This window comes from Lithobates pipiens, unplaced genomic scaffold (genome assembly GCF_037356315.1).
Source record: "Lithobates pipiens isolate NorthernLeopardFrog02 unplaced genomic scaffold, aLitPip1_a1.2 Scaffold_8, whole genome shotgun sequence".
Lineage (NCBI taxonomy): Eukaryota > Metazoa > Chordata > Amphibia > Anura > Ranidae > Lithobates > Lithobates pipiens.
Window position 1 is genome coordinate 540,625,283 of NW_027507903.1, and position 13,043 is coordinate 540,638,325.

Here is a 13,043-nt window from a genome sequence, read left to right on the forward strand (position 1 = left end):
TATGTCTATAAACTATTTTTTTAATCAAGCACACAGACCTTCTTAATTCATTTGGCTCACTTCCTTGACCCAAAAAAGCACACCGTACTATATGCCCCTACCCTCCTCTTTGAAGAGGTTGAGCGGTGTCATATTTCTACTGGGGCTGCTTATGATATCCCTGTGCTGTGCTGACTTCCTCCTGGGGGTTCTTATTATGAAGGGATCACACTATCCCTGTGCTGTGCTGACTTCCTCCTGGGGGTTCTTATTATGAGGGGATCACACCATCCCTGTGCTGTGCTGACTTCCTCCTGGGGCTGCTTACGGTGCTGCTGTCAGTGCTGTATGTCACGGTGCTGCTGTCAGCGCTGTATGTCACGGTGCTGCTGTCAGCGCTGTATGTCACGGTGCTGCTGTCAGCGCTGTATGTCACGGTGCTGCTGTCAGCGCTGTATGTCACGGTGCTGCTGTCAGCGCTGTATGTCACGGTGCTGCTGTCAGCGCTGTATGTCACGGTGCTGCTGTCAGCGCTGTATGTCACGGTGCTGCTGTCAGCGCTGTATGTCACGGTGCTGCTGTCAGCGCTGTATGTCACGGTGCTGCTGTCAGCGCTGTATGTCACGGTGCTGCTGTCAGCGCTGTATGTCACGGTGCTGCTGTCAGTGCTCTGTATTACGGTGCTGCTGTCAGATGCCTCTATCACGGTGCATGTGTCATTCCGGTATGTCACGCTGCTGGTGATCATCTCCTGCACCCTCTTCTTTGCCTACCCTGGTCCCTGACCTTCCCTCTCCTCCATTGCCTTCATTAGCTCCATAGTCCTGAATTGTTAGAACAATTTCCCAAATAAAATAAAAATGCTTGTAGTTATCGATCCCAAATTCACCTCATACATGTATTATGTCATTGTCCAGATGGTGGGACTACGTTTTACCCCCTAATAATTACCACGTGGCCGCAAATTCGACATGAAGGTTTGCAAAGTTCGCCTCCCATTGAAGTCAATGGGGCCCGCGGCGAACGGTCGGTTTCGCGAACGTTTGGGTCCGTTCGCATTTCGCGTTCGCGAAACGTCCCGTCGGAAGTTCGTCCATCACTACACAGGAGCTAAGGCGGCAAAGCTCATGGCACAGCAACAGGAAATCCTGAAGGGTGGGGTGTGACTGGGAGGGTGGATACCACCGAACAATCAATGGAAATACATGGTATTGTGACCACAGCCATCTGGGAATGGATATAAATTGTGTATAAATATATAAGGAGATTGGGTAAATTAATAGTGAGGAAATGACCCAGTGCTCATACTGAGGAGTGATGGGAGATGTGGAAAGATGAAGATGGTATGAAGAAGATAAGTGAACCAAACCATAAGGCCCCTTTCACACTGGGGCATTTTTCAGGAGCTACAGCGCTAAAAATAGCACCTGAAAAAATCTGGCCCCTTTCACCCCAGTGTGAAAGCCGGAGGGCTTTTACACTGGAGTGGTGCGCTAGCAGGACGGTGAAAAAAGTCCTGCTAGCCGCATTTTTGGAGGCGCCGCTTCTGCCCCAGTGTGAAAGGGGCCTAAGTAGAAGGCAATCTAATAGTCACCAATAGCAGTGATGTGCCCCAAAATTAAGGGGATTAGAGGTGATTGAATAGAAAAAGCAACAAGGATGGGAACCTAAACATCAAAGAAAGTTTGGTAAAAGACAAAAAGAACTAGTATAAACATTACCTCATATGTTAACCGAGATATCCATCTTTACAGGAGGCAGTCGTGTTTACGATAATGGTGGTCTCCGCAGCGGGTTCATTGCGAAATCACCGTTATCGTCAGGGGGAGAGGGGCCACCCCCTTCCCGCTGCTCTCCCGTGACCAATTGGGTCATTTTCTGTGCTGGGTATGGAGACGATTGAGGCTAAGATGACCCCCACTCATCTCTTCACCATAGGAGGACGGAAGCGACGTCAAAACGTCACTTGCGCCCATACCTCTTAAAGGAACATTTTTTCAAATAAAATTTTTTTTTTTATTGCATTTAAGTCCAAATATGAGAGCTGAGGACATTTTGACCCCAGATCTCAGGACCTGTCATGATTTTTTCTATTACAAGGGATGTTTACATTCCTTGTAATAGGAATAAAAGTGATACATTTTTTAAAAAAAACAGTGTAAAAATAAATAAAATCAAGTAAAATAAATAAGAAAAAAAAATAAAAAATTTTAAAACACCCCCGTCCCGACGAGCTTGCGCGCAGAAGCGAACGGATATGTGAGTAGCGTCCACAAATGAAAACGGTAGTCAAACCACAAGTGTGAGGTATTGCCGCGATCGGTAGAGCGAGAACAATAATTCTAGCCATAGACCTCCTCTGTAACGCAAAACATGCAACCTGTAGAACTTTTTTATTGTCGCTTATGGAGATTTTTGATGGTAAAAGTTTGACGCCATTCCATGAGCGGGCGCAATTTTGAAGCATGACATGTTGGGTATCAATTTACTTGGTGTAACATTATCTTTCACAATATAAAAATAATGGGCTAATTTTACTGTTGTCTTATTTTTCTTATTCAAAAAAGTGAATTTTCTTCCAAAAAAAGTGCGCTTGTGAAAAAAAGTATTTATTCTCTAGGGTGTTAGGAAAAAAAACAATATATAATATTTGGGGGTTCTAGGTAATTTTCTAGCAAAAAAAAAAACGGTTTTAAACATTTAAACACCGTGTCTGAAAAAGAGACCTGGTCCTTAAGTGATTAATGAAGAAGCATATGTGCTAACCGTGCACTCTATCCCAGGGACACTGACCCAAACAGAGAGTGTCCATTCCAAAGGGGAGAAATATAAATATTGTAGCCACTGTTTGCCACCAACATCAGGCAGGCGGATATGAGAGAGAGGGAAGGCGCCAAAAACCCAAGCGATAACTGCCCGCCGATTGGCGCCAAACACACGCCCTCGTGTATAGTGCCGATGTAATTACCAAAGCGACGGCACCATGACATCAACTTAGTCGATGTCATGAGTCTGAAGCTGGAGGCGTGGCGTAGACACGCAGGGGAGCACCCACCCAAACCCCCAGCCACCCTTAGATCTGCAGCGACTGCATTCTCAGGTGCACTTGTAGTGCAAAGTGTATTTGCCTTTAGTAAATCAACCCCACTATGCTGAAGAAGCACAGAGAAAAGCCTGATGGATTTATATAATAAGATCTTTATAAAACTCAAATTAAAGATTAAAGTGGATGTAAACCCAATGTCATTCTTTCTAAACTACTGCCATAGGGGTTATCTATAAGGATATACATGCCTCCTGTATGTATCTTTACCTGTCAAATGTCTCCCCTCTGTCTGCTATGAGACCCGAAAAACTGCATATTCTGTGGGTGGGTCTGTTGTCTGTAGCTCGGTGGGTGGAGTCGTGATGTCAGTAGACTTCCCGCCCACCTCTACACTCTCCTTGTCAATATGCATTTTTTCCTGTGTATTTCTTACACTGAAGTTCTGCTGTGATCTCTAACATCCAGTGAAAAGACCAGAAAGTCACCACATGACTTCAGCATGCCAAATCATGCTGAGGTGTGGAACATCCAATCCTGGCAGAGCAGCAGAAGAAAGGAGTGGGAGGGAATTAAAAAATAATGCATGTCTCTTAGGCTAGTGCACGAGATATGGAAATCCCCTGTCACTCACAGCAAGGGGGAGGATTTGACAAAGTTTTTTGTCAAGATTTATCTGACTGAACAATAAAAGAGGATTGCTCAGAGATGCATTAACTCTTTGTGGCAAGACTGTGCTCAAATGATAGGAAATCTTCTTATACTCTACATTATGACATAAAAAGAAATGTCGGGTTTACATCCACTTTAACTGATTGTCATTGTAAAGCTGACCAGTACTGAAACATACCTCCCAACTTTTTGAGATGGGAACCAGGGACAGCTATTAGCAAATGTATGTAGGCATAGGACCCCAGGAGAATTCTACAAAAAAGAATGATTGGTTAACCACTTGCTTACTGGGCACTTAAACCCCCCTCAGTCCCAGAGCAATTTTCAGTTTTCAGCGCTGATGCACTTTGAATGACAATTGCGCGGTCATACAACACTGTACCCAAATGAAATTTTTATCATTTTTTTCCCACAAATAGAGCTTTCTTTTGGTGGTATTTAATTACAGCTCAGAGTTTTATTTTTTGCTAAACAAACAAAAAAAGATGCAAAAAAAAAAAAAATCATGTTTAAAAGTTTGTTATAAAATTTTGCAAACGGGTCATTTTTCTCCTTCATTGAAGTGCGCTGATGAGGCGGCACTGATAGGCTGCACTGGTGTGCATTGATGGGCTGCATTGTTGGGCACTGATAGGCTGCATTGGTGGGCACTGATAGGCTGCACTGGTGGGCACTGATAGGCATAGTTAAGGCGGCACAAATAGGCACAGATAAGGCAGCACCGATGGGCACAGATAAGGCGGCACTGATGGGCAAAGATGGGCACATAAGATGGCAAGGATGGGGGGCACAGATGGGTGGCACGGATGGGTGGCACGGATGGGCACTGATAGGTACCACTGATAGATGGGACTGATGGGCACTGATAGGTGGCACTGATAGGTGGCTCTGATAGGTGGCACTGCTGGGCACTGATGGGCGGCACTGCTGGGCACTGGTAGATGACACTGATGGGCACGGATATGTGGCACGGGTGCAGCACCTTTGTTAAGGCAGATTGTGGGCACTGCTGGGTGGCACTGTGGGCACTGCTGGGTGGCACTGCTGGGTGGCACTGTGGGCACTGCTGGGTGGCACTATGGGCACTGCTGGGTGGCACTGACAGGGGGCACTTACTTTTTTTATTGTTGCACTGGCAGGGGGCAGGTGGGCACTGACAGGGTTGCAGGTGGGCACTAGCAGTGCTGGCCATGATCGGGACTGATTTCCTGATCACGGCTGCCGGTGATCGGCTTTTTTTTTTTCTCCTCGCGCTGACAGCGCGAGGAGGAATAATAGCCGATTACCGGCTCCGTTATATCACATGATCAGCTGTCATTGGCTGACAGCTGATCACGTGATAAGGGGTCGGGATCGACCCCTTGTACGGATCGGTGATCAGGCGAGTCTCGTAGACTCGCCGATCACAGAGCGCGCCGCGCGCGCCCCTCAGGGGGCGCGCAGGCCGCTCGTGCACGGGACTACGTCAATAGACGTAGTCCCGGAAAAGGAGATCCGCGCTGTAGCCGTCAATTGACTATAGTGCGGATCTCAAGTGGTTAAACCCACAAGTCCTTTTTTTTATCACCACTATCCCTGGATTTTGAAATACACAAATGCAGCAATTTAGAAATTGCATGAAAGGTTTAGCACTGGGAAACTTTTTGAAAGATAAAAAGTGCATTTTATATACAACTATATAGATCAGATCAAAATGAAGGACAAATGAAGAGGAAAGAGGGACAGAAGGACTTTGTTCCAAATCAGGGACAGTCCCCCGAAATCAGGGACAGTTGGGAGCTAGGTATATACTGAAATTAGACTATTTTTTTTAAAGGCCTGCTGGAATAGATTTCTTTGGTTTTAAGGCCAAAAACAAGAGATATCAGGGGTGTGTTTACCCCTGATTTTGGACATTGTGGGAAAACTGTTCATGAAGATTCAATAAACTGAATCTAGGCAGATTTGCTGAAAACTTCATCTGCTGGACTGTCCATGGACACCAAGAATTTTAGAGTTGGCCATACACATATAGACACACAATGCTAAAGCTACACACAAAAAACATCCATAGACACACACATTTGTTCTCACACCTGTTTCCTTGAAATATGCACACAAGAACTTGACTGTATTTTGGCACATTCTGTTGAACATTTGCTTTATTTTAGAAAAAAAAAAGTACAACTCTAATTACATTTTGTTGACAGATCAACTTTAAATAAACCTATTAATATGTTATTACGTCTCAACAGTTTGCTGAAAGCATTAGTCCTTGGAGGGAATTCTTGGCTTGCTACTGTATATTATTGTTTCCAGTCTGATTCCCACAAAACTGCAGGCAGCCATGTTGTTGGACAGAATGTCACCTGCCATGGGAAATGTATCATATTAGCTGGAGGTGTTTGCTGACTAAAGGGACATGGGGTCTGACCTACCCAAAAGATGTAATATGATGAACATACGTGTGTGTGTGTGTGTGTGTGTCTGCGGTTGTTGAGGCACATTGCTATACAACTGGGGTCATGATTAGTTTTAAACACGTTTGTATATTTATCTTATTAATCAGGCGTTTCCATATTCATTTATTTTTCTTGTTTTCTATGCGTCGCAATTTTTTCTGGTTCTATGCTGTTATTTCCTGCTCACAGTTCAATACCCTACTACAGAATTTATGCAATGAGGCAGGAGCCAATTAAACAATGTTTCAGGGATTCGGGGGCCAGCGTAGGACAGACATTGGCGTGGTGGGATCAAACACAGAATCTCAGCATACTTACATCAAAATGGGGTGGTGTAAATATAAGAATGGGACACTTATGTGCAATTCTAAATGAAAAATTCTGCCATAGAGGTCCACATTCTTCCAGTGTGGACCTCTTGTCCTGGGTTTGTGGAATATCTGTCCTACCCCAGGAACCTCCACAATGAGATATTGATTCTACTGTATAATTGTTGGTTTCAGTTTTATCACTGATAGAAGAGCAAAATGAAGTAGAATGAAGATCCAATGGGCAAAAGTTAACCAGGAGACTACTGGGCAGAACAGAGCGGGGAAATGCCCGCTGAATTAATATTAATAACAGTATTAATAACATATCTTGGGCTGGTGGCCCTAAGTTGAAATACTGCAGCATGGAGACACTGACCAGACTAGAACCCACAATCATTGATACTTGATGGGCATTATAAAGCTTTCCATTCTCCAATTAGACCTGCGATAACATAGGAAAGTCTTCCAGCTCCAACATCCTTTGCTGTTCTGAGTTGCCCTGTCACTGAATGTCAGGAAACTGACATTGGAACATAAATCTGTAGCTACCATGAAATGGCCACTTGGTTGTGTTTGCCAACCCAAGGTTACTGTTTCCCAGTTTACCCCCAGAGTTAACATACATGGCCTTCAGACTGAGAATCAGTCAAAGACACTTTGCTTTTAGACGTTTTAAGCAGACATTCTCTAGGCTTTGAAAAGCTTTTGTTCCATTCCTTCATACTTGCCTAGAGGAATAAATGAAATCTTAATACAGCAGCCAGGACATTCTGCAATTAGAAAATAAAGCAGCATGTGCATACAATTTAACACTACCCCATGCAAACACTGCATTCCAGATTGCTCAAAACTGCTATGAAAACAGCAAACCGTAATTTGTAAAGTAGGCAGAGATCTGGGTAGGTGACGTTCAAGCACTATTGTATCACAGGCAAAGGTCAGGACTTGAGGCAGACTAACAACAACAAGCAGTTGGGCAATGGAGAAGACAGACAGTTGACAGACATATCACAGATTCCAGAGACAAGTTGGGGTCAAAACTAGAATAAAATCAGTAATAGCAAATCAGATTGCTGAAGCACACAAGGGCTTAGCCCACGTACACACGGTCGGAGATTTCGGCAACCAAATCCGTCGGATTTTGCCCGTCGGATTGAGTCCGACGGATTGTGCCCGAAACTGTTGCATACACACGGTCGGGCCAAGTTGGCGAAAAATCCGATCTTTCAGAACGTGATGGCGTAATTTCGTTACGATGGGACTACTACATTCAGGCTAGTAGCCAATAGCTTTGATGTAGGAATTTGATCTGAGCATGTGTGGCAATGAAATCTTTCCAACATGTTGGAAATTTGGATCGGACGGAGATTCGGACGGAATCAGTCCGATGCATACCACACACAGTCGGATTATCTGACGACACGGTCCGATAAGACTCATTCCGACAGATTCTCCGACCGTGTGTACAAGGGCTTAGAACTGCTCAGTGATATAATGAAGCTTGGAGAATGTATCCAGCACTCAAGTCTTACAGGTATTAAGTGGCACTAATACACAACTTAAAGTGGTTGTGAAGTCAGAAGGTTTTTTTATCTTAATGCATTCTAAGCATTAAGATAAAAAAAACCTGTGTGCAGAAAGCCCCCTCAGCCCCCCTAGAGCTTACCTGAGCCTATCTCGATCCAGTTATGTTGCACGAGATATTCGACTACCCGGGACTCTCCCTCCTCATTGGCCGAGACAGCAGCATGGCACCATTGGCTCCTGCTGCTGTCAGTCAAAGTCAGTGAGACAATGAGGAGAGAGAGGGGGTGAGGCCAAACTGTGGTTTGTGTCTGAATGGACACAGAGTGGCAGCTTTGCTTGGGTGCCTCCATTGCAAGCTGCTTGCTGTGATGGCACTCGGCAGGAGGGAGGGGCCAGGAGCACCAGCAAGGGACCCGAGACGAGGAAGATCTGAGCTGCTCTGTGAAAAACCACTGCAAAACCAAACTACACCAATAACATGGTTGTTATTTTTAAATTAAAAAAAACTGAAACTTTAGTATCACTTTAAGAATGTGCTCTGCCAAGGCAGCATTATTATATCTTTCCAATTTTGATATATAACAAAGTTCATAATTATAAGTAAGACTGCTGTTCGCCTTATTCTCCTCCTCCCTTTTGAACTCCTCGGGTATCTTCTCCACTTTGTGTCTTAATAATCCTTCATGTTCAGGAGTGGACGGGATAGGCGCCACCTAAATTTGTGAGTCGGCATACCTATCAGTGCTGGCCAACGCATTGGCCAGCACTCCTGATCCTACAGTTCCCAACCTGGTGTTTTATTATTTGTTACAAGGCCCCAATTCACATGCATGAGACTGCCTGCACACGAATGCACGGAGCACCTGTGTATTTGGTGTGGGCAAACACAACCCTCACACGAATGTACACTTAACTGTTGCATACACACGGTCAGGCCAAGTTGGCGAAAAATCCGATCTTTCAGAACGTGATGACGTAATTTCGTTACGATGGGACTACATTCAGGCTAGTAGCCAATAGCTTTGATGTAGGAATTTGATCTGAGCATGCGTGGCACTTGGTCCGATGAAAATGCTCTACACATGATCGGATTAGGTCCGTCCGGCCCAGTTGGTCGGGAAATATTTCCAACATGTTGGAAAATTGGGTCGGACGGAGATTCGGACGGAATCAGTCCGATGCATACCACACACAGTCGGATTATCTGACGACACGGTCCGATAAGACTCATTCCGACAGATTCTCCGACCGTGTGTACAAGGGCATAGAATTCTGAATCTGATTGGAGGCTCATACCTTCCAGCTCTACCATTTGACCCATGGTATTACCTGTTTCCAAACACATGGTCTATTTTCTGGGGCACATGACATCTGTGCTAGATCTTCCACGATCTTCCTCCCTGCTGCTGCTGAGGTCCCACCATAGGGCTCCTGATTCATGCAGCTCTCTATTTATTCATTAGCTGGTATCAGCTGTTTGCATATCCTGTGTATTTAGCTGTTTGTCTGGAGTTCAGCTTAAACCTGTAAACACACACCAAATGCTAGTGGATCCTGGTACATTGCTTGTGCAGGGTCTCAGGACTCACAAAATACACCTTTATTTGCATCATTTGGTAAGAATTGGAATATAGGCGGCATAAGAAGAAAGCACAAACCTAATTATTTATTTATTTATTATCAAAGCCATTAAAGTTGGCTCTAGTAAGTGCACATTTGATGACTCCTATATTCAATTATTAGCTACATACAGTATGAGATGGCGCTTGCATGATTAGTTGTATTCTCTAAAGTGGTGCCAACTGTCCGTGTTATATAGATTAATTAATATGTGTAAAAAATTAAAAAAACTGCACTTGGAGCCAAATCAATAAACACAAATATTTAACAGCTGCACTCAAAAAACACCAAAATACTAATGTTAGAAACTGTATTAAGAAATATTGTTGCACTGTCCCTTTAAAGCCACATCAATATACAGTGCCTTGAAAAAGTATTCATACCCGGTGTTCCTTGGCCTTCATGATGCTGTTTGTACACTAAGGTTCTCTAACAAATCTTTGAGGGCTTCACAGAACAGCTGCATTTATACTCAGATTAAATTACACACAGATCGGCTCTATTTACTAATTGGGTGACTTCTGAAGGCAATTGGTTCCACTAGATTTGAGTTAGGGGTATCAGTGTAAAAGTGTGAATACAAATGCACGCCACACTTTTCAAATGTTTATTTGTAAAAAAAAATTCAAAAACATTTATCATTTCCCTTCCATGTCACAATTATGTACGATGTTGTGTTGATCTATAAAATCCAAAAAAAGTACGTTTACAGTTTTGGTTGTAACATAATAAAATGTGGAATGTTTCAAGGGTATGAATACTTTTTAAAGGCACTGTAAATGCCGTAATGAGTGAATGTATAAATCAAAACAAATATTGTGAATATTAAAAAAAAAAAAATATGAATAAACAAATTAACACAAAAGTCTTTTAACACCACATGTGAATAAAAAATAAAAGTCTAGCCAAAAGAATATACAGGTGGTCCCCGGGTTACAAACAAGATAGGGTCTGTAGGTTTGTTCTTAAGTTAAATTTGTTTGTAAGTCAGAACAGGTAAATTTTTTAAGTGTAGTTCCAGCCAAAACAATAATTTTTATGTTTTTCTGGATAGTTTAGGGAAGGGTTTACACCCCTCTAACATTTTTTTTGCTGTTTGTGCCCCGTTCAGAAGATTTCACCTCACTTTCTGTCCCAATAACAATTGGATTTTGAAAATGTTGGGTTGTTGAGGAAACAATAATTGGTGCTAAAGCTCCAGTGGAGACACTTTTTCCCCATGATAAATCTAATGCCCCGTACACACGAGCGGACTTTTCAACATCCAAAGTCCGAAGGACCGAGTCCGTCAGACTATCCGATCGTGTGTGGGCTGCAACGGACTTTTGATTCGCCAAAGTCTGACGGACTTTAGAAATGAAGCATGCTTCAAATTTTCCCGAAGGAACTCCGCCGGACCCGGTCCCCTCCGAAAACTCCGCTCGTGTGTATGCTACTCCGACGGACTAAAACCGACGCTAGGGCAGCTATTGGCTACTGGCTATGAACTTCCTTATTCGAGTCAGGTCGTACGTCATCACGTTCGAATCCGTCGGAGTTTAGTGTGATCGTGTGTGGCCAAGTCCGTTCGGCCGAAAAGTCTGTCAGAACTCCGTCGGAACTCCGGCGGAACTCCTTTGGAAGTCTGTCGGACATAAGTCCTCTCGTGTGTACGGGGCATTAGCCCTTGTGCACATGGTCGGAAATTCCGACAGAAAATGTCCGAACGGACCTTGTTGTCGGATAATCCGACCGTGTGTGGGCTCCATCGGACTTTTTCCGTTGGAATGTCCGACCAACAAAGTTTGAGAGCTGGATATAAAATTTTCCGACAACATGATCTGATCTGACTTTGTCCGATCATTTGTAGAGAATTCCGACGGACAAAGTGCCACGCATGCTCAGATCAAATTACGAGACTAAAGCTATTGGCTACTATTGGCTACTAGCCTAAACGTAGTCCCGTTGTAAAGAACGAACGTCTTCACTTTCCATACGATCAGATTTTCTGGCAACTTTGTCCGACCGTGTGTATGCAACACCAGTTTCGAACAAAATCCGTCTGAAAAAATCCGCCGGATTTTGTTGTCAGAATGTCCGACCGTGTGTACAAGGGCTTACAGGAGTGAATTTCCCTTCATAGGGGAGTAGACTTCCTGTTTGTAAGTATAAGTAATTTTTAACCACTTGCTTACTGGGCACTTAAACACCCTTCCTGCCCAGACCAATTTTCAGCTTTCGGTGCTCTCACACTTTGAATGACAATTACTCAGTCATGCAACACTGTACCCAAATTAATTTTTTGTCCTTCTTTTCCCACACATAGAGCTTTCTTTTGGTGGTATTTGATCACCTCTGGGGTTTTTATTTTTTGCGCTATAAATGAAAAAAGACCGAAAATTTTTAAAAAAACGCATATTTCTTTGTTTCTGTGACAGAATTATGCAAATTATTAATTTTTCTTCATAAGTTTTGGCCACAATTTATACTGCTACATATCTTTGGTAAAAATAACCCAAATTAGTGGATATTATTTGGTCTTTGTGAAAGTTAGAGAGTCTACAAGCTGTGGTGCGAATCGCACAAAATTGATCACATCTGATGTACTGGTGGCCTATCTCGCTTCTTGTGACCCGAACAAGTCAGGAAAGTACAAATACCCCCCAAATGACCACTTTTTGGAAAGTAGACATTCCAAGGTATTTAGTAAGAGGCATGGTGAGCTTTTTGATGTTGTCATTTTTTTCCCACAATTCTTTGCAAAATTACAATTTTTCATTTTTTTTTTCTCCACAAAATTGTCATTGTAATAGGTTATTTCTCTCACGTGGCATGTGTATACAACAAATGACACCCCCAAAAAAATTCTGCTACTCCTCCTGAGTATTACAATACCACATGTGTGGGACTTTTTCACAGCCTGGCCACATAGAGAGGCCCAACATGCAGGTAGCGCCATCATGTGTTCTAGGAACATAAATTACACATCTAACTTGTTGACTATTTATTACGCTTTTGAAGCACCAGGACAATGACACGTGACACTGATGACAGATGGCACTGATACGTGGCAATGATGACACTTATACGTGGCACTGATGACACGTGGCACTGATGACAGATGGCACTAATATGTGGCACTGATGACAGATGGCACTAATATGTGGCACTGATGACACGTGGCACTTATACGTGGCACTGATGACACGTGGCACTAATACGTGGCACTGAAGACACGTGGCACTAATACGTGGCACTGATGACAGATGGCACTAATACGTGGCACTAATACGTGCCACCGATGACAGATGGCACTAATACATGGCACCGATGACGCGTGACACTGATGACAGATGGCACTGATAAGTGGCATTGATGACACGTGACACTGACAACAGATGGCACGTGACACTGACAGGTGGCACTGATGACAAATGGCACTGATACGTGGCACTGATAACAGATGGCACT